This window comes from Orcinus orca, chromosome 7, assembly GCF_937001465.1.
Source record: "Orcinus orca chromosome 7, mOrcOrc1.1, whole genome shotgun sequence".
NCBI lineage: Eukaryota > Metazoa > Chordata > Mammalia > Artiodactyla > Delphinidae > Orcinus > Orcinus orca.
This window is the reverse complement of record NC_064565.1, coordinates 76,585,957-76,609,440: the sequence shown is the minus strand read 5'-3', so window position 1 is coordinate 76,609,440 and position 23,484 is coordinate 76,585,957. Positions and strand designations below refer to the sequence as shown.

At 36.5% G+C, this 23,484-nt stretch overlaps 2 protein-coding genes across 3 annotated transcripts in view; both read right to left on the bottom strand.

Annotated features, from left to right (window-relative positions):
• The window catches only part of PMS1 (PMS1 homolog 1, mismatch repair system component), a 596,068-nt gene that overhangs the window by 260,473 nt on the left and 312,111 nt on the right, over positions 1 to 23,484 (bottom strand). The window lies entirely within an intron of this gene.
• The window catches only part of C7H2orf88 (chromosome 7 C2orf88 homolog), a 61,539-nt gene that overhangs the window by 36,139 nt on the left and 1,916 nt on the right, over positions 1 to 23,484 (bottom strand). The window contains exons 2-3 of one of the 2 annotated variants that reach the window (XM_049712156.1): positions 7,053 to 7,270; positions 6,581 to 6,702 (exon numbers count right to left, since the gene is read on the bottom strand). The gene's annotated coding sequence lies outside the window, so the exon portion shown is untranslated. The remainder of the gene's footprint in view (positions 1 to 6,580; positions 6,703 to 7,052; positions 7,271 to 23,484) is intronic. The other variant, XM_049712157.1, reaches the window with a different exon arrangement.

The following is a 23,484-nucleotide window of genomic DNA, read 5'->3' as shown; positions in this document are numbered from 1 at the left end:
ACTATTTATTGAGCACCTACTATGTACTGGGACCCACAATAGCCATCCACATGCTATCTCATTTAATCCTCACAATAAGATAAGGTAACTGTTAATATATGGTAGAACTTCAATTTGAACCCAGGCCTAAGTCCAAAGCCAGTGTTCCTTCTACTATTCTATATTGCTTTCCAACTTCTCAGTTGTCCACATAATGGCCTGTTCAATCTGGCCATAGTTCCACACAGCAGTCCTCCTATCCAACTCTTAATCCCTCAACTCTGATGGGCAGTATCTATTACTAAAGTATTGAGATTTGGAAAGAAGATGGGTTGTTACCAAAACTGATGAACTTGTGGTCATAGAATATCTGGCTTGAATATGTTGATAGAGGATGCATTCTGAACAACTATATTTTCCATGGCCTCTATATTTCTGGGCAAGGATCTATTCCATGGACTCTATGTTTCATATCACACATGCAATACCTACAGAAAGTCAGCTGTAGAGATAAGACAGTCATGAAATAACTAAAGAATAGCTATAATCAAACCAACTAGTAAATACATACTAGTGTATAGAGGACAGAATATACTGTAAAATGTAAATCATAAGAGGTCAGTGAAAAGTGGGTGAGTTTTGGCTAGGGTCATGAGACAAGCATAGAATTTTAATTGTTGAAAGAAGAGGATGGGTGTTCAGTTGATGCTATACCCACAGGGGTGGCAATGAGCTTGGAACACATATGAATGGGAAGAAAATGAATCTTTGAGAAATAGCTAGCAAGGCATGGGGCCCACTGATGTCAAGCTAGGGTGATTTGTTTAGACAAATAACAGACAGCCGCTGGAAGTTCTTAAATTGTAAAGTGATATAATAAAAATTGTCCTTGAATAGAGTAGATTTAGGATTAATGTGGCAACTCTGAGCAAGTAGAGATTAGTAGCACAAGCCAATCATGTCGCACTTACCATAATGCCTGAGAGAATGAAAAAGCGTTCATAAAATATGCTTTGTTTTTCCCAAAGACTTACTTTTTCCTTCACAAACTTAGTCTATCTGTGGTTATTCTTGCCACCAACTACCAAGATCTGAAACTCTTAAAGCTTAATGGAATCACTGTACATTGAGTTTAAGTATTTCAAGTAATAGGAAATTTGCTTGGGCAAAAAAAAAAAGTATCTACCAATTATATATTTATAGAGTGGAATTGAGGAAAAACTGAATCACTCAGTCTGCTCAGTAAAAATAAGATAAAGTTTTTAGCTGAGTCTGAAAGAACTGGGAATTTAAGAAGAGAAAGTCTTTTGTTTTTAGAACTTTAAACTTTTTTACAATGAACATTGATTACATTTGGAATCAGAAAAAAATCCAATAAAACAATTTTCATTTTGAAAAGAAAAGTTAACTAGAATAGTTTTGGGATACCTCTAAGAAACCATGATCATGTTAAGGGGTCCTTGTTTAGGAATTAGCTGCTAATACAGTTTTGCCACCTCTTTTAGCTTCATTTTCAGGCCTTGCTTGACTTTCAGTAAAATATTTTAGACAGTAGAGAGTTTCACTGTTTACCTTTTTAAAAAAATTTTATTTGCATGTTGTAATAGAGAATTAGAATTATTGGTGCAAGAGGCAATCTATGGATAATCTATGACCTAAACCAAAGGAGATAGGTGCTTTAAACCATTTCATTGCCTTCCGAGAGGTCCTCCTAATGGACTATTTGCTATTGAGCTAAACTGACCATCTCGATTTAAGGGATTAGCTTCCAATTAAAAACAGTTACTGGGGGTCCATCAGATATTTAAATTAAAATTCTTTCCCAGGAGAACGCTTAGCTCAGTTCCAGAAAGAGTTCAGTTACTGGGACATTACTACTTTATCAGATCTAGGATTACCCAGTCTTTATGTACAAGGAAGTTCAACACACATAATTTTCAGTCAACATCCCAGATTCCTAACCAGCCTGATCTAAGAACTGAGATTGACTCTACAAGTCTAATTTAAATAAAGAGACCAGAAAAGAGTGACTCTACCTAGGGTGAAGTACCATAGAGCATCTGTACGACAATTGCATCATCCCAGTTTTAGGCTTGGATCTCAGCTCCCATTTCCTCCCATGCATAAGGCCAAGAACACCCCTCCTATCACTGTGAGTGAATTACAACCTAAGCAGCTAGGCTTTAGGGTCTATTTCTGGGTGTGGTGAACCCTGCCCTTCTTGCCGCACTTATGCTCACCCCCCTCTTGATGTCAGCTTCTATGCATATGACTCTAGTTTTCAGTTTCTTCTTTCTTGGGAGGTACCTGGGAATTTCCGTTCCTTTTTTGTGAGGCCACTATACATTTAAATTTGTTATTTGAATTTAGCATGTCTGCTTGTTTAGAGAGTAATGAGTGGTGTTCAGTCCTCATTTTGCTAGAACTGGAGGTCCCCATTTGCTCTTCACCATACTCCAGTCTAGCTTCTACCCCCACCATTCTAAGATGCCTGTTCCTGTCAAAGTCACCAATGTTTTCTGTATCATCAAAATCAATGGACATTTCTTAGTCTGTATCTTAATCTTTAGTGCATTCATAAGAGCTGACCAGTCCCTTCTTCCTGAAACACTTTTAGCTTATGTAACGCTGATTTCCTTCCTGTGTCTCTAGCTGCTCCTACTCTTCTGATCAATCTCTAAATATTGTTGTCCCTCAGGGCCTGCTATAGATTCTCTTCTCTTCTTTCTCTGCAATATTTCTTCAAGGGAGTTTATCTATTTGCATTGCTTTAATATCTTCCTTATGCCAGTAACTCCCAAATTTACATGTCCTGCTTTGGATGCCTAACAGGCACCTCAAATTTAACATGTCAAAAACAGAACTCTTGATACCCGTTCTCCAAATATGGTCCTCCTCTGGTCTTCTCCAACTCAATAAATGGTAACTAGTGGCTAAAATCAAACTTAGGAGTCATTTTCAGTTCTCCTACTTGTATTTCCCCTCCTCCCATTATATATAGTTCACTACCTGTTACCTGGACTATCTCCTCCTCAATCTTATCCATACAACTGGTTCCCTCTCTCACTAAGTCCTAGCCACACTTGTCTCTCTCTCCACCTCAGGGCCTTCATACCTTCTATTTTCTCCGTTTTTCCTACTTTTTCACTTGGCTGTCTCCTTCACATCTTTCATGTCTCAGTTCAAATGTCACCTCTTTGGAGGAGACTTTCTTGACTAGTCTATCTTAAGGCAGCCTTCTCTCTATAACCAGCTACTCTCTTATACATCACACTGTTTATTTCCTTCATAGTCTTTATCACTACTTGAAATTACCTTATTTGTTTTTATCTGCCTTCTCTAGAACATGAGATCCATGAAAAGAGTAACTTTTAATAGTATTTAAACATTATCTACCAGTGCCTAGAATAATAGTAGCTGGCATACAGTAGGCACTAAAAATACTTCTTGAGCAAATAAAAACAAGATACTTCCACTTCCAATTATAGCAGACTAGTTTACATTATACCAACTCTCCCCATGAGAACAACTATAAAATTTGGATAGAACATAAAAAAAAAATCAAGACTGAAAGTATCCAAAAACTAGCAAGGCAGCCAAGCCTCAAGGAGCCAAGATCCTGATTTGAATAGAAATGCTGAGAAATGAGCCTAGTATTTTTGACGCCTTTGCAATTTGTAAGCAACAGCCTAGAGGCTGAGAATCTTTCATTCACCTCACGGAGTTTGGGAGTTGGAACTGCTGAAGAGGTACACTCCAGGAATAACCAGAATAAACCAGGAATAAAGTGAAAGTAAATCAGCTCTCACAAACGCAGTAAGCCCAGTCTTGATTAGCTCAATACATTATGTAGTCTTTCCTAGTCTAACAGACTGCAAAAGCATCATCCAGAGTCTCAAATTATTCCTAAAATTTTCAAATCACAATGTCTGACATTCAATTAAATATTACCACACATATTCTGAACACAAAGACCAAAGTAAAGACTAAGAGAAAAATGGGAAAAATAAGTAGATCTACAAGAGTTCCAAACACAGATAAAATAACTATGATTAATAAGGTCAAAAATAGAAGCCCACATAGAATCATTGTTTTAAATCAGATAGAAACTTTAGAACAGAAAAAGGCAATAACTAAAATTAAGAACTCAGGGACTTCCCTGGTGGTCCAGTGGTTAAGACTCCGCACTTCCAATGCAGGGGATGTGGGTTCGATCTCTGGTCAGGTAACTAAGATCCCACATGCTGCGTGGTGTGGGAAATAAATAAATAAAAAGTATAAAATTCAGAACTCAAACAGATAGACTGAATGCAGATTAAGGCACTAATAAGAGGAATAGTGAAGAGGAAGACTGGACAGCAGAAAATATCCAGACTGAATCTTCAAATATTAAAAAGATAAAAAATGATGAAAAAATGTAAGAGAATTATGAGACAAGATGAAAATATGTATCATAGGTGAAATTAGAGTCCTAGGAGAGGATAGAGAGAATAGGGCATAAGTGATATTTGAATAGTAATGGGAAAGCATTTTCCAAAACTGATGAAAGATATCAAGCCACAGATTCAAGATCCTCCATGAACACCAAGCAGGATAAAGTCCAATAAAATCACATCTAAGCACATAATAATAAAACTGCTGAAAAACAACAACAAACAGAAGATCTCAGAGGAGCAAAGGAAAAGATACATCAGCAATAATAGTGTTTACAGCTGTCTTTGAATAGAACTGATGAAAGCTAAAAGACAATAGAATGACAACATCGAAGTATTGAAAAAAACCTGCCAACATATTAGTAATTTTTCATCACCTTGGGTAGGCAAATATTTCTTAAACAGAATACAAAAAGCATATCCATAAAGAAAAGATTGATAAATAGTATCAAACTAAAAGTAAGAACTTCTTTTCATGAAATGATACCATTAAGAATGAATATGCATACCATATCATAGGAAAAGATATTTGCAATAAAGGTATCTTATACAGGACTCACGTATAAAATAAAAAGAACTGCAAGAAAAAGACAGATAACCCAATTTTTAAAATGGACTAAAAACTTCAATGGGCACTTTACAAAAGAGGATGACTAAATGGCCAACAAACATATGAAAATGTGCTCAACATTATTAGTCACTATGAACTGCAAATTAAGACCAAAATAAGATACCACTAGACACCCATCAGAATCAAGAAAACACCAAATGTTAGTTAGGATGATAAGCAACTGGAACTCTCATATACTGCAAATGGGAGGAAAATTGGTACAATCACTTTGGATGATGTTTGGCATTATTACCTAAAGAAAAATATATGCTTATCATATGATTTGGAAATTACATTCCTAATAAAATGCATGCACATGTGCACCAAGAGACAAGAATATTCACAACATCATTACTTATGATAGCTCCAAAACTAGAAACGCTCATCACTATTAGAACCACATCTGGCAATTACTGTGCACTCAATGAATCTAAGTTTTATTACTATTCTTTTTAGGCTGTGAAAGTCTTTCCATATTTTGTAGATTCCAAAAAACCTGCCCAGCTGAGAACCAAAAACATCTCAGAAATATCTAACTAAATATAATAATTGCCTAAATATAAATTTATTAAATATAATAAATGCCTGAATAAAATAATTATTACCTCAGGGATTGTTAAAATTTTATGGTAGAATTAATCACTGAGTTTTTTTTCTTCCAAGTACCAGAATTCTAACATTAGGCATAAATTAGATTCAACTTTATTTTTAGGAGGCATAAAGACTCTTTTCCCTATTGAACTGCAGAAATAAGTTTTTCAAATAAATATCTTGCAAAGAGGAGAAAAGTTTTTTGTTTGTTATTTCACTATGAATCACCAATTAACATCTTCTGTTTCACAGACAAAAGTTGGAAAAAATAACTTGAAGTTATCAGGTTCACAAAACTATCGTAAGTCTCCTTCAGCAGTTGTGAGCCCAACTGAATGGTTTCTGCATAGATCTTAGAGCCTTGCTTTTTCAAAGCCTCTCATGCTCCCTTTCTAAATGATGGATGAAAAAGATTTAATAGATGCAATCTTAATCCTAAGAAGCACTGGTTTAAAAAATGTATACACACACAATGCAAACTGGAACTTAGTATAATGTGATTGGTTAAAATTCTTACATATTCTCACTGAAAATGGGGAAACAAGGATCCACAGTTAATGGCAAAGGAACTAGTCATAATCTAAATGATTGATTTGGGAGCTCTTTTCCCTATCCTTCCATTACATTTTATATATGTGTCCGTAACAAGAAATACTTAATTGTAAAGAATGGTTTGTATTTATGTATCCTCACTCAAATGGCAGAGATGATGTCTTTTCATTAGTATGTCCAATTCCTAGTTGAGTGCCTGGCATCTAGTAGGAACTTAAGATATGTCATATAGATGAAAACTAAAGGAAGCTATAAATACATTAGGGAGAACTGTGAATTCCAAGCCAAGATCTCAGATTTGTAAATCACAGGGCAAGACAAAATTTTGTAGGACTTGATATCCCCTGGATGACCTAATAGAAATCAAATCCTAAAACTGTAAAGTCAAAAAACACACCAGTTGGATGATGCCTACCTTAAGATGATCCAGTAATCTGTTTCAACCCTGGAACAGGCTTGCTCATATTTACCATAATGTACTCTCCTGCTAACTTTCTAACAGTATTTCCTTGTAAAATAACTTTTATTCTTTTCTTTCTAGTGGAATAAAAAAATAAATTTACTCTCAAATATCTGGACAAAGAGGCAAATACTTAAAATGATAAATTTACCATCACTGTTTTCCAGACTAGAAATATCTTCATTAAAATGCTTCCTTAAAATTTGCTCCCATGTGCCCAACATCTTAAGCAAGAAAAATCCAAAGGAATCCTCTGATATGTCTATCAGAACTTAAGTTTGGATTGTGTTTATTATCAATAAACCTTACACAAGACTCTTAGTCATCTTAGTTATTTTCCTGGTATTTTGTTAAGTAAGCATGGGGATATTATCATTCCAATTTTACTGATGGAGGAATTAGAAGGCATAAAGCCCTCCTGCCTTACCTCTGCAGTCATAAATGTAGTAGAAATTACAGTCCAACTTGTTTCTCTCAGGTGTTGCCTTTGTGGCTCTATTAGCAATTCAGCAATTCTATTTTCTTTTCCAAAGCTTCTTTTCATAGAGTTCTAATTATACATTTCACTTCTGTATACGTTTCACATTTATGGCTTCTTTTCCTTCCAAAGATTTTCACTCCATTTTTTCCCAACTACTTCATTGCCTAGGGTGATTGAGAAGAATATTCTGCTTAAACAGAAAGTTATCATAGAACCACTATATGCATAACCAATTTTTTAAAAAGTTATTGTATTAGAACAAAAAATTTACTTATATTACTACTCAGATTTTCAAAGAAAATAACTTCTCTATTTCCTGCAACCTATCCTATCCTAATTAATCTCCACTCCAACAGGGAGCAGCCTGAAGGCAAGGGTGGGATTTTGAGAAGTAACCATGTGTGATCCAGAGGAGTCGCTGGGTTTAAATCTCACGTCCTCTGCACCAGAAGGGAGCATCCTAGGTAGCAATGTGCTTGAAGAAGCTTGATTAACAGGGCTGTCGACTAGCAACTAGGTTAATAACCTTAATTTTGGAATTGTTGATCTGAAGCCGTTTCTTTTTTTCTGGCAGAGATTAGAGAGTAGAACCAATAGTCTTCTAAGGTCACTCTTGCTTCCTGAGAACAAACTCATATCCTCTGATTAGTGGTCTTTTCTTTTCGGAGGCTGAGAGAAAAAATCACGTAACCTGTTTAACCAAAAGTAAGTTTGGAACGCACTCCTATTTTAATGCACTCACAAATATTTTCTTATGCAACAAGGGAACACTTCCACTGCTCAGCGCCTGCTTCTGCACAAGCATCCGTAACAGGGAAAGTCTATATTGAGTTGCTGCATTTTTTTATCTCATAACTGATTCCTGCCCCCGGAGTCAAAGGCTGATGAAAGGTCAACAAAAATAAAAACTAATAATCTGTTTTAGAGTGAGTCTATCAGAGCTCTCCACAAGACAACATGACAATAGTAAAGAATGGAATGGTTATGTCTAGAGTCCACTGCTACTTGTTTAGAATATAGGCCTGAGAAACCCAGATGTGTTGTTTATTGAAAATAAATCTAGTATAATTTTAGATGGAATGTCTTAAATTAATAGGTTGCCACTTGGTTAGAGTAAAGAAATGCATTTTAAATGCTGTTATAAACTACATTCTGGATTCAACCATATTGGACCACCCCTGTGGAGCTGATTTAAGGCAAACAAAATGACTAGTTAATATGTCACCATGGGAAGTGTTAGTGATCTTTTCAGGCAAGGATTTCTGGAGGTAAGGTCTTCAAGCACCAGCACCATCACTGAAATTAGTGGGAGCCTCTTCTAAAGAGCAGCTAAAATTTGGTTTCTTCTCTACAGCTGGCCCCCTCCCATTACAGCAGCTGACAACACGGGCAGACAGCCTTGGATATGCGGCTATTCCCGCAACAACTTTAGCAAGAATGAGAAAAGCAAGGCATGAGTCCTATTTTAGAATTATCCTCAGTTCTAAGCAGTAGCATCAGAAAATTACCCTCACTATAAACTGGAGATGGTTTGAGACATCAGAAAACCATTGACAATTGATTAAACGGTTTTCTCCTCTCATATTTGCCTGCACTTTTCCATTTTTTGGGCAGATGGAACAATATAACAACAATTCTATATGCCAGCCAAGCAGCTTCAACAATCAACATTTTACCAATTAAGTTTTGGTTTCTTCTAGCGTATTTCAAAGCATATTATAGATATCATATGACTTCATGCATAGACCCAAAGAAGTTATTTCCTCTACACATACACTACTGTACCATAAACTATAACAAATAGGGCTTGAAAAAAACATAACCAAAATACCATCATTATAGCTAATATTCCCTAATGCCACGTGAAAATATCCATGTCCAGTGTACCTGTTTGACCTAAATCTCTCTCTTAAATTTGATTCGTTCTTATTAGGATCCAAACAAGTATCTTACATAGCACTAGCTGAAATATAATTTAATCCTCTTTTTTAGCTATAACATCCCCTCCTCCTTTTTTCTTTGTTATTCCTTTGATGAAAAGATTGGATTATCTGTCCTGTAGAATTATTCACATTCTGTATATGTCTGTATGCATCCTATTCTGAACACACCATGTATATTTTTAAGAAAAAAGTTTAATTTAATTATAAATGTAATTAGCAAGAGAACTGAATTAAAGTCCTGGTTTTGTCCCTAAATAATTGGGAAACTTCAAACATTTTTAAGTCTCTTAGAGACTATTTGCTCTATAGGATTTTCTAATGACTCATCTAAGAGCAAATGAAAGTGACATTTTAACATTCTTCATATGTCAGTATTTTATTAACTTTACTTTCACTTAAGAGTACAAGTGACTGGGACTTCTCTGGTGGCGCTGTGGTTAAGAATCCACCTGCCAAGGCAGGGGACACAGGTTCGAGCCCTGGTCCGGGAAGATCCCACATGCCACGGAGCAACTAAGCCCGTGAGCCACAACCACTGAAGCCCGCGCGACTAGAGCCCATGATCTGCAACAAGACAAGCCACTGCAATACGAAGCGGGTGCACTGTAACAAAGAGGACCCCCACCCCCGCTCGCAGCAACTAGAGAAAGCCCGCACGTAGAAATGAAGACTCAATGCAGCCAAATAAAAAAAAAAAAAAAAAAAAGAGTACAAGTGATTGACCAGAAATTAAACTAATTCTATCAGTTCTTTTAAGATTAAGCAGAAAAAAAATCAGTATGTCTTTCAAAGATGAAACCTTTTAATATTTTGATATATTTCCTTTCAATCTCATATATTTTATAGTAAATGTCTATATGCATATTCTATACATTCTATATATATGTATTTCCATAAGATGACTTTTATTTCACATAACATTAAATAGGATTGACTTTTCTACAATTACTGACTATAAATTTATAGAATTTAACTGAATGAAACTATATTTTCATTTAGGGAAACAATCTGGAACATGATATATTTCTTTCCGATTTAAAGCAAGTATGATTAGACTTTTATGTAACTGCAAATGGACATGGGGCATCATTAGGAAATGTTACTGTTATATGAAGAAATAAGTTAGTTATCCATGGGATTAATATACTTTATCTGCCTTGGAATCTTTCAAACATTTATCATCCCTCATGCTGAAATCTTTTGTGGTTGTTATTAATTATCTACCTTTAATTTTCAAAGCCTAATCCTCTTAAAAATATCCCAAATGAATAAATAGACCTAATTACATAAAACACTTTGTCTTAATGTCACTTTACATAGTCAGTGAAGGTCAAACACAAAAGTCTAGTCATATTTGCATTAAATGAGAAAGAAGTATATCCTAAAATTCCAATTTGTTTCCCATTCCATGAGTCAACACACAAGTTTCATTTAATCATATCTTATAAATATCATGGGAGAAAACACATCTCAAAATATACCCTTTTGGCATAGGATATGGGAAGCTATGCAATTTTCACACAAACTATAAATAAAAGGTCAGGAAACTAATATTTAAGGGTTGGTATTTTGAAGTGGGAGATCCCCAAAGAAGAACATGGACTGATAAGTCTAGGACCATGGATTAAAAACACTTCTTCTAGGACTACTGCCATCAAGGCAGGTAGGAAAAACTGGAGTACAGCGTGGGTATAATAGAACAATGTCCAAGGGCAGTTCATGAATGAACTGGGTTCATCAACCCACTCCGAGGCTTTGAATACGCAGTTGTTTTCAAAGCAACTTAATTAAAGAAACAGAAGCTAAAAAGATCAAAGTAACTTGAGATTGAAAGTCATATCAAAACTTGATCCATAAAAAGATCAACTGGTTCCTGATTGTCCTTCTTAAAAAGTTCGTGACTTTGAAAATGAACCTCCACTGTCAGAGTAACTGCCTGGATCTAAAGAAATATCTCAACTCTTGGGGCTTCCCTGGTGGTGCAGTGGTTGGGGGTCTGCCTGCCAATGTGGGGGACATGGGTTTGATCCCTCATCTGGGAGGATCCCACATGCTGTGGAGTGGCCGAGCCTGTGCGCCGCAACTGCTGAGCCTGCGCTCTGGGGCCCGCGAGCCACAACTACTGAAGCCTGTGTGCCTGGAGCCTGTGCTCCACAATGAGGGAGGCAACCGCAGTGAGGGGCCCCCGCACCACAGCAAGGAGTGGCCCCCGCTCTCCGTGGCTGGGGAAAGCCCACGCGCAGCAACAGAGACCCAATGCAGCCACAAACAAACGAATAAACAAACAAATAAATAAACACTATAAAAAAAACTCAACTCCTAATTGAAACATTAACAGAAAGTGTTCAATAAAGTTTTATTTGCAATGAAATTCCAAACTCATACATTACTTCTGGTTTGGCACTGGCAAATTCCAGTTCATAATACCTCAATGTTTTCAGATAAAGACAGCGGTTGGAGAAGTTAAAGAACAATTAGGGCCAACAATGGCTCTTAAGAATAGATTACTGCAACTTGAATTTTTTCACATTTCTTCATTGTCTTCCTTGATACTTTCCCCTCCTGTGTATGGCAAAAGTCTGGTTTTGTGAGTCACTGAATTCAGCCTTTTCTCTTTTTTTTTTAAATTAATTAATTTATTTTTGGCTGCGTTGGGTCTTCGCTGCTGTTCGTGGGCTTTTCATTGCAGTGGCTTCACTTGTTGCAGAGCACGGGCTCTAGGCATGCGGGCTTCAGTAGTTGTGGCTCACGGGCTTCAGTAATTGTGGCTCACTGGCTCTAGAGCGCAGGCTCAGTAGTTGTGGAACATGGGCTTAGTTGCTCCGCGGCACGTGGGATCTTGCCGGACCAGGGCTCGAACCTGTGTTCCCTGCATTGGCAGGCAGATTCTTAACCACTGCGCCACCAGGGAAGCCCCTTCAGGCTTTTTTCTTAAAGTGATCTCTCAGTCTGAGATATTGAATGTTACTGGCAAGTTCTATTACTTTACGTCATGTTGGCTAGAAGAATGTGGTTACAAAGCAGTCCCCAGCCAAGGACCTTAGGGACAAGAGAACTTGGAACACTGAGCTTCACAATACAAAGGGAGCTCAAAGAAATGAGTTCTACTCACAGCTAAATACGACAGAACTGTGACACGCTAGCAGCTCTACTTCACAAATCAAAATAGGTCATGTCCTGAATTTGATGGAAAAAACCCAAGCATCTCCAGAAATTGAGTCCAAATAGTTTAGCTCATAACCAAAGAGTGAATATTTTATACTCACAAAAATACGATTGTTAGAAAGTGAGAACACAACAGCTCAGCAAAATAGTATTCATCAACCTAGAACTCCCATGAACCTCCTTGGAGGTCCTGCCCTGCAGCTCCACCACTGTCTCCAGGCCCATATAAAAAAACTCCCGAGACAAGTCCGACTGCCTGGGCCCCTTAGGCAGTTACAACACCAATAGAATTTGTACTAAATTGGGTGGAGGCCAATCACTGCTAATCATAACTCTCAAGCAGAGGGAGAGAGGCAAGTACTCAATCCCAGCTAAAACCACCTACCTTCTCTAGTTCTTTTATTCCTGTCCTCTGTTTTCTCAGCCTGGTAAATCCCACTACCATCCTTCATCTCAGCTCCTTTCACTGCAGCCTTTGGAATCCTAATCCCCGTCTAGTCAACCTCCTACATCCTCATCTTATCATAGGAGTCTCTCTACCTCCAGGCCCTAAGGGAAACCCGGTCCTCCTCTGACGACAGCCCTTCTCCTGCAGCCCTCCCTCCAAAACAGATATAAGATTCTCTGCCCACACATGTCTCCAAACATGAGCATTTTCCCCACTTCTTGAGGCTTCTGCTGTGGGATCATACTCTCGGCTATGCTTCATCGCCCTTTTATTTTATTTATTTTCTTAAAAGTTAGTTTATTTATTTATTTTTTGGTTACATCTCTCAGCTTGTGGGATCTCAGTTCCCCGACCGGGGATTGAACCCAGGCCACAACAGTGAAAGCCCAGAATTCTAACCCCTAGGCCATCAGGGAACTTCCTTCATCACCCTTCTAGATCAGCCTCTTACACACTTTCCCTTGTTCAGTGGGAGCTTGGGGGCTTGGTTTCACCCTTCTTCTCCACCCCAGTGTCTGCATAATGCTAGAGATGATGTTATCCATGGAGAACAGAATTTAAAAAAAGATAAACTTCTTTAATGATATTATAAGACTGTGGAGCTCCTCAGGAATATATAATTTAATCAATAAAATTAAAAATAACATTACAGTTTGTGTATAACAAAATTCATTTAAAATATGTAAATATTTATACAGGAATGTCAAAAAATTCTCACTGGTTCCTCATCAATAAGTGAAACACATTTTAATTTGCTTCAAATTAATTAATGTAAGAAATGGTATGTCAGCACAGTTAAGTGAAATTTAAGACCCCTGCTTGTCGAGGGGTCTGCATACATATTAAAATAAAGATTCAATTTAACTTCTGCTAAAAAACCCTTTGCTTTCATGACCTGATGTTTACAGTCTTACATATTAAGTCTTAAATAGCATCACCATACCTTCTCGTTAGCATTAACTTTTTAAGTTCTAGAGACACGGGGGAAATAATTTTGAGGTGGATTTATAGAAATATTATCATTGTTATGTCCCCATTAACTTAGTTTCTTTTTCCCCACAATGGATATCACTTTCCTTTCCCTCAATCCTGCATGCTTATTTAAAAAATAATGCAATTAAAAATTAAAAACCAAGGTAAATGGGCTTCCCTGGTGGCGCAGTGGTTGAAAGTCCACCTGCCGATGCAGGGGACACGGGTTCGTGCCCCGGTCCGGGAAGATCCCACATGCCGCGGAGCGGCTAGGCCCATGAGCCATGGCCGCTGAGCCTGCGCGTCCAGAGCCTGTGCTCCACAACGGGAGAGGCCACACAGTGAGAGGCCCGCGTACCAAAAAAAAAAAAGTCAGTAAAAACCAAGGTAAAAATAAAAATCACAAAGAATCCACTCTTCTCCTCAGATAATCATTCTTTCATAAATAGCTGTATGGAATTAGAGGCTACATAATTTTTTTTTTTACCATGAATAGTAAATTTACTTCTTCCATAAGAAATAGTTACTTCATGTGTAACCCTCCATACTTTTATGGTATACAAACATATTCTAGATATATAGCATGCTATGGAGGTTGTGTGTATCTGGGAACAAAGCTTAGGGGGTCACTTGTTTTTATAATAATGTGATCTTATTATATAAAATTCTATATATGAAGATTTTCATACTGAACAGTATTATGAAAATCTCTCCAAGTCAACTGGCATAAAGGAGAAAATACAATGATTTTGAATATAATTCTATGAGGCCTTGGACAACTTTTTAAAAACTCTGTGTGTTTTAGTTCCCTTACCTGTAACATTATTACCACCTACTTCATCAGGTTGTAAGGATCATATGACTGCCTAGCTCAGGGGAAATGCTTCATAGGAACCTAATTTATTTCTTTCAATGGCTGTGTAATACCTGATATACGTGTGCCATAAATACTTAGTCATTCACTTCCTGAGGGGCATTTTAGTACAATGTAAAATAAACATAAGCATATACATACCTAATAAACATTTATATACCTAATCTAGGAGTGATTTTATTCTCATGGAATATATTCCTAAAAGTATTATTAATTTCAATAGCTAATACTGCATTTCTTTTCAAAATGGCTGAAACAATGACCATTTCCATATGCGTGAGAGTACCCTTCTCCCCAGATTTCTTCAACAGCAGGTATTTTCACTCTCAGCTTTTGCTAATCTAATGGCTTTGAGAGGCTGTGTCATTGTTACTTTATTTCCCTAACTCCTGGCAAGGTTGAGCATAAATTCACATTTATTGGCCACTTGGAATTGCTTTCTCCAAATCTCATTTCCCCATTTTTCTTTTTGGTCATTTATGTTTTTTCTCCATTAGTGAGCACTTTTGTATAGTTAAGATCTTCTCTATCATGTATATCAAATAATTTCCCCTAAGTTATCATTTCCTTTTTTAAAGTAAAGTTTTTATTAAAGCACAACATTCATTTCTTTCTGGTTTACATTTAATCTTTCTAAATGGATTAAATTTTAAAATGTGTGTCTTCTCCTTTACAGCTTCATGGCCCTGTCTTGGTTACTCAACAACCTGAGGGATATTTGTGTGTATATAAAACCTATTATTTCTTCTTTCTTTTCTTTAGTCAATCTGGAAGTTATCTGATATACTTTTTCCCAGATGAGTAGGTTGTTGGGTTAGCACTGTTTAAAAAATAACCCATTTCTTCCCTTTCAACTGAAATATCATTTTTGTTATACATCAAATATCTGCGTGTACTGGGATCTATTTTTGAGCTCTCTAATCTGTTCTCTGACTTGTCTCCTTCTAAGCCCAAACCAAAGCCAATAAGGAGGTCATGATATGCTTCAATCATATGAAGCAAGTCATTCTTTACTGGTCTTATTTACATTTATAATTCCAATAACCTTTAAGATCACTTTATCCACCCCCCATCTTATTCACATTTAAATTAGAATTGTATTACATTTGCTTAATTTGGGGAGAATTCATGTTTTTATGATATTAAATCTTTCTATCTAAAAACAGATATTGTTTAACATCTTTGTATAAAATTTTTCAGATGATCCATTGTTATCTTTTTCTCTTTTATAACTTGTTGCTAGTACAGAAAAAAGTAATTTATTTTTATCTCTCTACCTTAGGTCAAATTCAACTTTAGTATTTCAATGTAATTCTAAACCTTCCTCACTGTTCCAGCTGTCCTCGTTCTCTCCAGACATCCTTATTTCCTACTTCATTAAAAAAACTCAGGTTATCAGCTTTCCAGACTCTGTGCACAATCACCTATATTCATACCCATTCTTAACACCTTTCCTCCATTATAAAAAAATTATTTATTATTATTATTTTTTTTGTTGCACTGGGTCTTCATTGCTGTGGTTGGGTTTTCTCTAGTTGCTGTGAGCGGGGGCTACTCTTCGTTGTGGTGCATGGGCTTCTCATTGCTGTGCCTTCTCTTGTTGTGGAGCACAGGCTCTAGGTGCATGGGCTTCAGTAGTTGTGGCTCGTGGGCTCTAGAGCGTACGCTCAGTAGCTGTGGCACATGGGCTTAGTTGCTCCGAGGCATCTAAGAATTGTGGGAGCTTCCCAGACCAGGGATCGAACCCATGTCCCCTGCATTGGCAGGTGGATTCTTAACCACTGGGCCACCAGGGAAGTCCCGTTTCCTCTGTTTTTGAAGGATGAAATTTGTTCCCTCCTCTTCAAATCCAGGCTTTATTGACTCCAAATCTTTCAACTTCCTTGAGGACCCTGCTCCGTTAGTTATGCCCCTTTCTCTCCTGCATCTTCCACCTCTGCTTCTTATTTCTTTTCTTCAGTCTCTGTACTCTCTTAAATTCCCCTTTTCTGCTGTGGAGAGGCTACTTTAATTCTCTTGGCCAGATTGTACAGCCATTCAGCCATTCCAAACCATCAGAAATACATTATTCTGATTGTTAGCTTTTCTCCTATGCTCTCTTAACTTAGGCTAAAGCTATGGCTCTATCAGGTTAGAGTGAGAAGAAAGGGCAAGGGTCTGGCTTCCAGCACCTCCAAGTCCCCTCTCTCGCTCTTCTGTATTTGAGGCAAAGTGCAGAAGGAGGGGAGAGAAAAATATCTCCTTCCTTGACTGGGGAAAACTGCAGTTCTGTGTGTTGGGTGTCCCTGCTTCTGTGGCCAACACCCAATGGCCATCAGTGTTCTCTGGGGAGCACATGTTCAAATGCTGGCTTTCTCTTCTACTGCATGCACGCTTGCCATCTGGTTCTATAAGAATGAAGTCAGTAGCCACTGCAGTCACTGACCTTCAACACACCCTGAAAAGAGTTCAGGGTGGAGAACCGGGATGAGGCACTCTGTGTCCTGGGAAAAACTGGCAGAAGAAGGCCTTCAGATAAATATTTTCAGGAGAAAATTTTATGAACCCAATTTCTTGTATCTTCTCATGCTTAGAAAAGCACTAAATCATTAACTAAGATATCTGTACCTTGTGACTTACAGCAACCTTCTACTGAGATGTGTGCTTGATTGCATGTACCCCCTTCACTAAAATCATATGTATACTGACTTCCCCCCTACTTTTTTAGAGCAGTTCCTCAGAGCTGTCTGAGAGGCTATCTCCTGGGCTATAGTCCTCAGTAAGCCTCAAATAAAACTGAACTCATAGCTCTCATATTATGCTTTTTTTTTGCAGTCGACACATGGATTCTTAAGTAAGGCTTGGAAAAGCATCTCTCTAATGCACAGTTTCTTCACGGGGCAGATCTGCCTAGAGGCATATATCTCTTCTCCATGAAATTTGCTTTGGCCAGTGGAACATAAGAAAATGTGACTTTTGGGTTTTGTGTGCATGATACAGGTCATACTTCTATTGTAAAGCAAAAGCGAGCCCTATACTGTAAACAAGATGCACTCCAGAGGCAATGCAATTCAGTAAAGATAAAACTAAAAGGATGAACAAACAAAAAGAAAGCATGGGCAGTGATTTTGATATCAGTGAGTACAGAACTGGAATCAAAAAGCAATTTTAAAAGACTTTTTTTTTTAATGCTAAGGGTAAGAATTCACAAGGAATATAAGATATGAATACCTATGTACCAAATAACTTAGCAGTAACTTTCATGAAGTAAAAACCTATAGACTATACAAGGAGAAACAGAAATGCACTACAAAGAGGACACTTTAATTTACTTTCCAATACAAAATATATCAAATAGTCACAAAAAAAAGATACGAAAAGATGGAAATAATCACAAAAACAAAAGGGATTATAAAGCTACTTTGCACAACTCTATGAAAAATAAATAAATGGATAATTTTCCAGGAAAAAGTAATCTACCAAAACTTACCCCAGCAGATTTAGGAATTCTACTGAACTTGATTTCCACTGAAATTGATAAATTAGGTTGTAGTAGCCTGAGCATAGTAAAGAGTATCAAGGTTAAACATTATAAGATAATACTAAAGTTGTATATTGGAACTGAGGGAAATCCTAAAGAAGTGGTTGCAAACTAGTTTAATTGTTGTTATATGTATTGCAAATATCTACTCCACCCCCTAAAAAGTGCCATTATCTAGTCTAACAGAGGAATCTTTAGAGAGTAGGTAATTCTAATGCTATTTAAACTGTCCCAGATCTCAGAAAAATGAAAACTTCCCAATTATTTTATAAATTACAACATTGATACTAAAACCTGATAGACTGCAAAAAGATGATGAATTATACTTATGAATATCATTTCAAAAAGACAAAATATTAATAAACAGCACTTTAAGAGAATAATCTGTCATAATCAAATTAGATTCCTCCCTACCTCCTGTACAAGAATGTCAGAATAGTTCAATAGTACAAAATTTAGTCATGTATTTTAGCATATTAATAAATCCATAGAAAAAATTACGTTTATATATATACTCATAGAAAAGGAAGTTGACAAAAACCAAATCCACCCTTGATTTAAAAAAAAAAACACACTCAAAATAAGAGCGGATGAAAACTTCATTTATATGATTCTACATATTATATCTCAGCCCTAAGGCTAACATACTTCCTAATGGAGAAACACTGAAGATATTCCTCCTAAAGTCAGGAACTAGACAAAGATGCCCACAATGATCACTACTACTTCACACTAATTAATTGCCTAATACTTCCAAAACCATAGAAAATTAAAGGTACAAAAATTGGAAAAAAATTTAAATTATCTCCATATTTGCAGATGGTATGATTGTACACCTGAAAAGTCCAGAGATAGCAAATGAAAATGACTACTAAAGAGAATTCATCAAGGTAGTAAGATATAAAATGGTTAATATACAGAAGTTAATCAATCAATTAAAATAACAAACAATGACAGAAATAATGGGATAAGTAGACCCCCAGAACCTAAAGGAGAATCTTTCTAATACAAAGAATATACAAGTTAACTTGGGAGGATATGGAGAAAAAAGAACCCTTGCGCACTGTTGGTGGGAATGTAACCTGGTACAGCCGCTATGGAAAACAGTATGGAGGTTCATCAAAAACTTAAAAACAGAACTACCATATGGTTCAGCAATCCCACTCCTGGACATATATCTGGAGAAAACCATAATTCAAAAAGTTAACATGCACCCCAACGTTCATTGCAGCACTATTTATAATAGCCAGGACACGGAAACAAGCTAAATGTCCATTGACAGAGGAGTAGATAAAGATGTGGTACATACATACAATGGAATATTACTCAGCCATAAAAAGAATGAAATGTCATTTGCAGCAACATGGATGGACCTAGAGATTATCATACTAAGTGAAGTAGGTCAGACAGAGAAAGACAAATATATGATATCACTTACATGTGGACTCTAAAAAAATGCTACAAATGAACTTATTTACAAAACAGAAACAGACTCACAGTCTTCAAAAACAAATTTATCATTACCAAAGGGGAAAGGCAGAGGGGGAGGGATAAATTAGGAGTTTGGGATTAACATATACATGCTACTATATATAAAATAATCAACAAGGACCTACTGTATAGCACAGGGAACTCTACTCAATAGTCTGTTATAACCTAAATGGAAAAAGAATCTGAAAAAGAATAGATATATGTATAACTGAATCACTTTGCTGTACACCTGAAACTAACACAACACTGTAAATCAACTATACTCCAATATAAAATAAAAATTAAAAAAAAAACAACTTAAAAATAGAACTACTATATGATCCAGCAATTCCACTTCTGGGTATTTTTCTGAAGGAAACAAAAACACTAACTTGAAAAGATACCCCCATGCTTATTGCAGCATTATTCACAAGAGCCAAGATATGGAAGAAACCTAAGTGTCCATTGATGGATGAATGGACAAAGCAGATGTTGAATAAATATTTTTATTTTTACTTATAATAATTCAGCCATAAAAATAAGGAAATCCTGACATTTGGACCTTGAGAGCATTATGCTGAGTGAAATAACTTGGAGAAAGACAAATATTGTATGATCTTACTTATATGTGGAACCAAAACAAAAACAAAAACAACAAAACCCTGAACTCATAGATACAGAGAACAGATTGGTGGTTGCCAGAGGTAGGGGGTGAGGTGGGCAAAATGGGTGAAGGGGGTCAAAAAGTACAAACTTCCAGGTATAAAATAAATAAGTCCTGGGAATGTGATGTACAGCACAGTGACTATAATTAATACTGTATTGTATATTTGAAAGTAAGAAAGTAGACCTTAAAAGTTCTTATCACTAGAAAAAAAAAGTGTAACTCTGTGGTGATGGATGTTAACTAGATTTATTGTGACCTCATTTCACAATACATACATATATTGAATCATTATGTTGTACACCTGAAACTAATAACTAAATGTTACATTTCAATTATATTGCAATAAAAAAATTCTAAGTTAACTTGGATTAATGTAAAGATGTACTGTGTTCTTTAATGGGAAGACTTAATATCATAAAGCAGTGTGTCATTTTTATAAATTATCAAGGAACAAACATAATAAGAATACAGATTATTTTCTGGAGCTAGATAAACCAATTTTAAAGTGCACCGGAAAAAAAAAAAGAAAAGTGAACAAAGAAGAACAGCCTGGAAAATTCTGATAAAGAGCAATAAGGGTACTACCCCTACCAGATATGTAAACATACTATAATGTATCAATAATTAAAAGTATAGGATTGGCTCATGAAAAGACTAATCAAACAGAATAGAAAGTCCAGAGATAGACTTGAATACCTATGGGAATTTAGCACACAATGAAGACTGCACATCAAATCAAACAGTAAAGATAGACTTTTTTTTTAAGATAGACTTTTTGATAAATAGTGTTGGAAAAACTGGGTAGCAATTTGGAAAAAAATAAAGCAGATTCCATACTGATGCAATGTATCAAGTTAAACAAATAGGTCCAAATGGATCAAAGTTTAAATGTAAAAAAAAAAAGAAATTATAGAAGTATTAGAAAACAACATAGGTGGTTTTTATTATAACCTTGGGAAAGTATTTTATCATAACCATTTAACTATGACTCAAATTTTGGAAAGGCTAACAGTTAAAAGTAAACACAAATAAACACTTGTGCATGTCAGAAATACACCATTAGCAGAGTTAAAACAAATATAACAAAATAGGAAAGACATTTGCAACTCACAGCACATACTGAATGCTTACATTCTCAACAGACATTAAAAACTTTTAGGAATAGAGAAGAAAAAGACCAACTTTTTAGAAAAGTAAGCAAAAGATATGAACGGAAAGGTCACAGAAATAAAACCAATAGCATAGCCACTAAACATATGAGATGGTGCTAACTTCACTAGTAAAAATGCAAATTAATATTACCCTGAGCTATAATTCCTCAACTATCAGATTGGCAAAATCCAAAAGTCTTATAACACACTGTTGGAGAGGCTATGGGGAAATGGACACTTTCAAACATTGCTGGAAGGTGTAGAAAATGGAATAACCATCAGGAAGGAATTTCTGGAATTATCTACCAAAATTTCAGATGAATTTACTCTGATGTAATGATCTAATTTCCAGGAATCTCATACATATGTGCATGTATGTGTATATATATATGTGTGTGTGTATATATATATATATATATAGGCAGATATAGGTATCATATATAACATACATACATACATGTATATACATGTGCGTGCCTATCTATATATCTGTGCTAATTTGAAATGACAGTTGTGCTAGGTTATCCTTTGCAGAATTGTTTGTAAAAGCAAAAGACTCGAACAGAGCATCCAGCAGTAGGGGACTGGCTGAATAAATCATGGTATATAAAAAACTGTGCATACACAAGAAAGATTAAGGAAGAACTCTATCAACTACTGACTTGGAGACACCTCTAGAATAAATTTTGATGTTAAAAAAAGCAACGAATAAAAGAGTGTATATTTTAGGCTATCTTTTTTATAAGAATACATTCATATTTGCTTGTTTTTGCATAAAGAAATACTGAAAGGACAAAAAATAAACTAATAAAAATGGTAATCTATAGTAGCTAGAGGAAAAAGGGTGAAAAGGCACAGGCAGGAATGAGACTTCTATAATTCTTCTTTTTTTAAAAAATTTATTTTATTTATTTATTTTTGGCTGTGTTTGGGTCTTTGTTGCTGCACGCGGGCTTCCTCTAGTTGCGGCGAGCGGGGGCTACTCTTCCTTGCGGTGTGCGGGCTTTTCACTGCGGTGGCTTCTCTTGTGGTGGAGCCAGGGCTCTAGACGCACGGGCTTCAGTAGTTGTGGCATGTGGGCTCAGTAGTTGTGGCTCGCGGGCTCTAGAGGGAGGGAAGCCCTATAAATTCTTTTTATATATTTTGATATTTGAATCAAAAAATTAAAACTGATAAAAATATAAAGTTTTCTTAAAATGTGCTGCCGGACTTCCCTGGTGGTGCAGTGGTTAGGAATCTGCCTGCCAACGCAGGGGACATGGGTTCGAGCCCTGGTCCAGGAAGATCCCACATGCTGTGGAGTAACTAAGCCCATGTGCCACAACTACTGAGCCTGTGCTCTAGAGCCCACGAGCCACAACTACTGAGCCCATGTGCCACAACTACTGAAGCCCACGTGCCTAGAGCCCATGCTCAGCAACGAGAAGCCACTGCAATGAGAAGCCTGCGCACCGCAATGAAGACCCAATGCAGCCAAAAATAAACAAATACATTTATTAAAAAAAACGAATCTGGTGCCAACTTTTAGAGCAAAGATATCTGGGTAAACTTTAGCAAAGTAACACAGTTTTAGATGATTACATGAGGAAATTACCAATCTTTACTTCCAATTTGCCGAACTTTTATTAGGGTATTTTACTTTTTAGTGGAAGGTGAGAACTTAAAAAACTTGACAAAATCAAATTTTAATGAAATCCTTTATGTCAGGTACTGAGGATACAATAAGAATACAAGTTCTTGCTCTCAAGGAGTTCAGACTTATAGGGGAGACCAAAAATAAGCATGTGATTATACAGCATAAGAGCACCAAGAGCTCTACACAACATGTAACATGCTTAACTACCTTCTTTGCTAAGGCAGTCTTCCTAGCAGAGACGGGAGACCAGCCAGACTCTAAAGGATGACTAGGAGCTTGAAGGGGATCCCGGGAAGTGGGGGCGTTTCAAGCACAGGCACCAGTAAGTGCCACCATCAGTGCTACTTTCCTATTCTTACAGGATTAAATTTCAAGTTCATTAGCATCAAAGCAACCTTTCACAACCTGGCTCGTGCCCATCTTTCCATCCTCATATTCTACCACCCTGGAGGCCTGGACATGTGTAGGTGTGGTAGGAATTAGAAAGAAATTGCGGTCAGAGGAGTTTATTGGCATATGGGATGTCTCATGT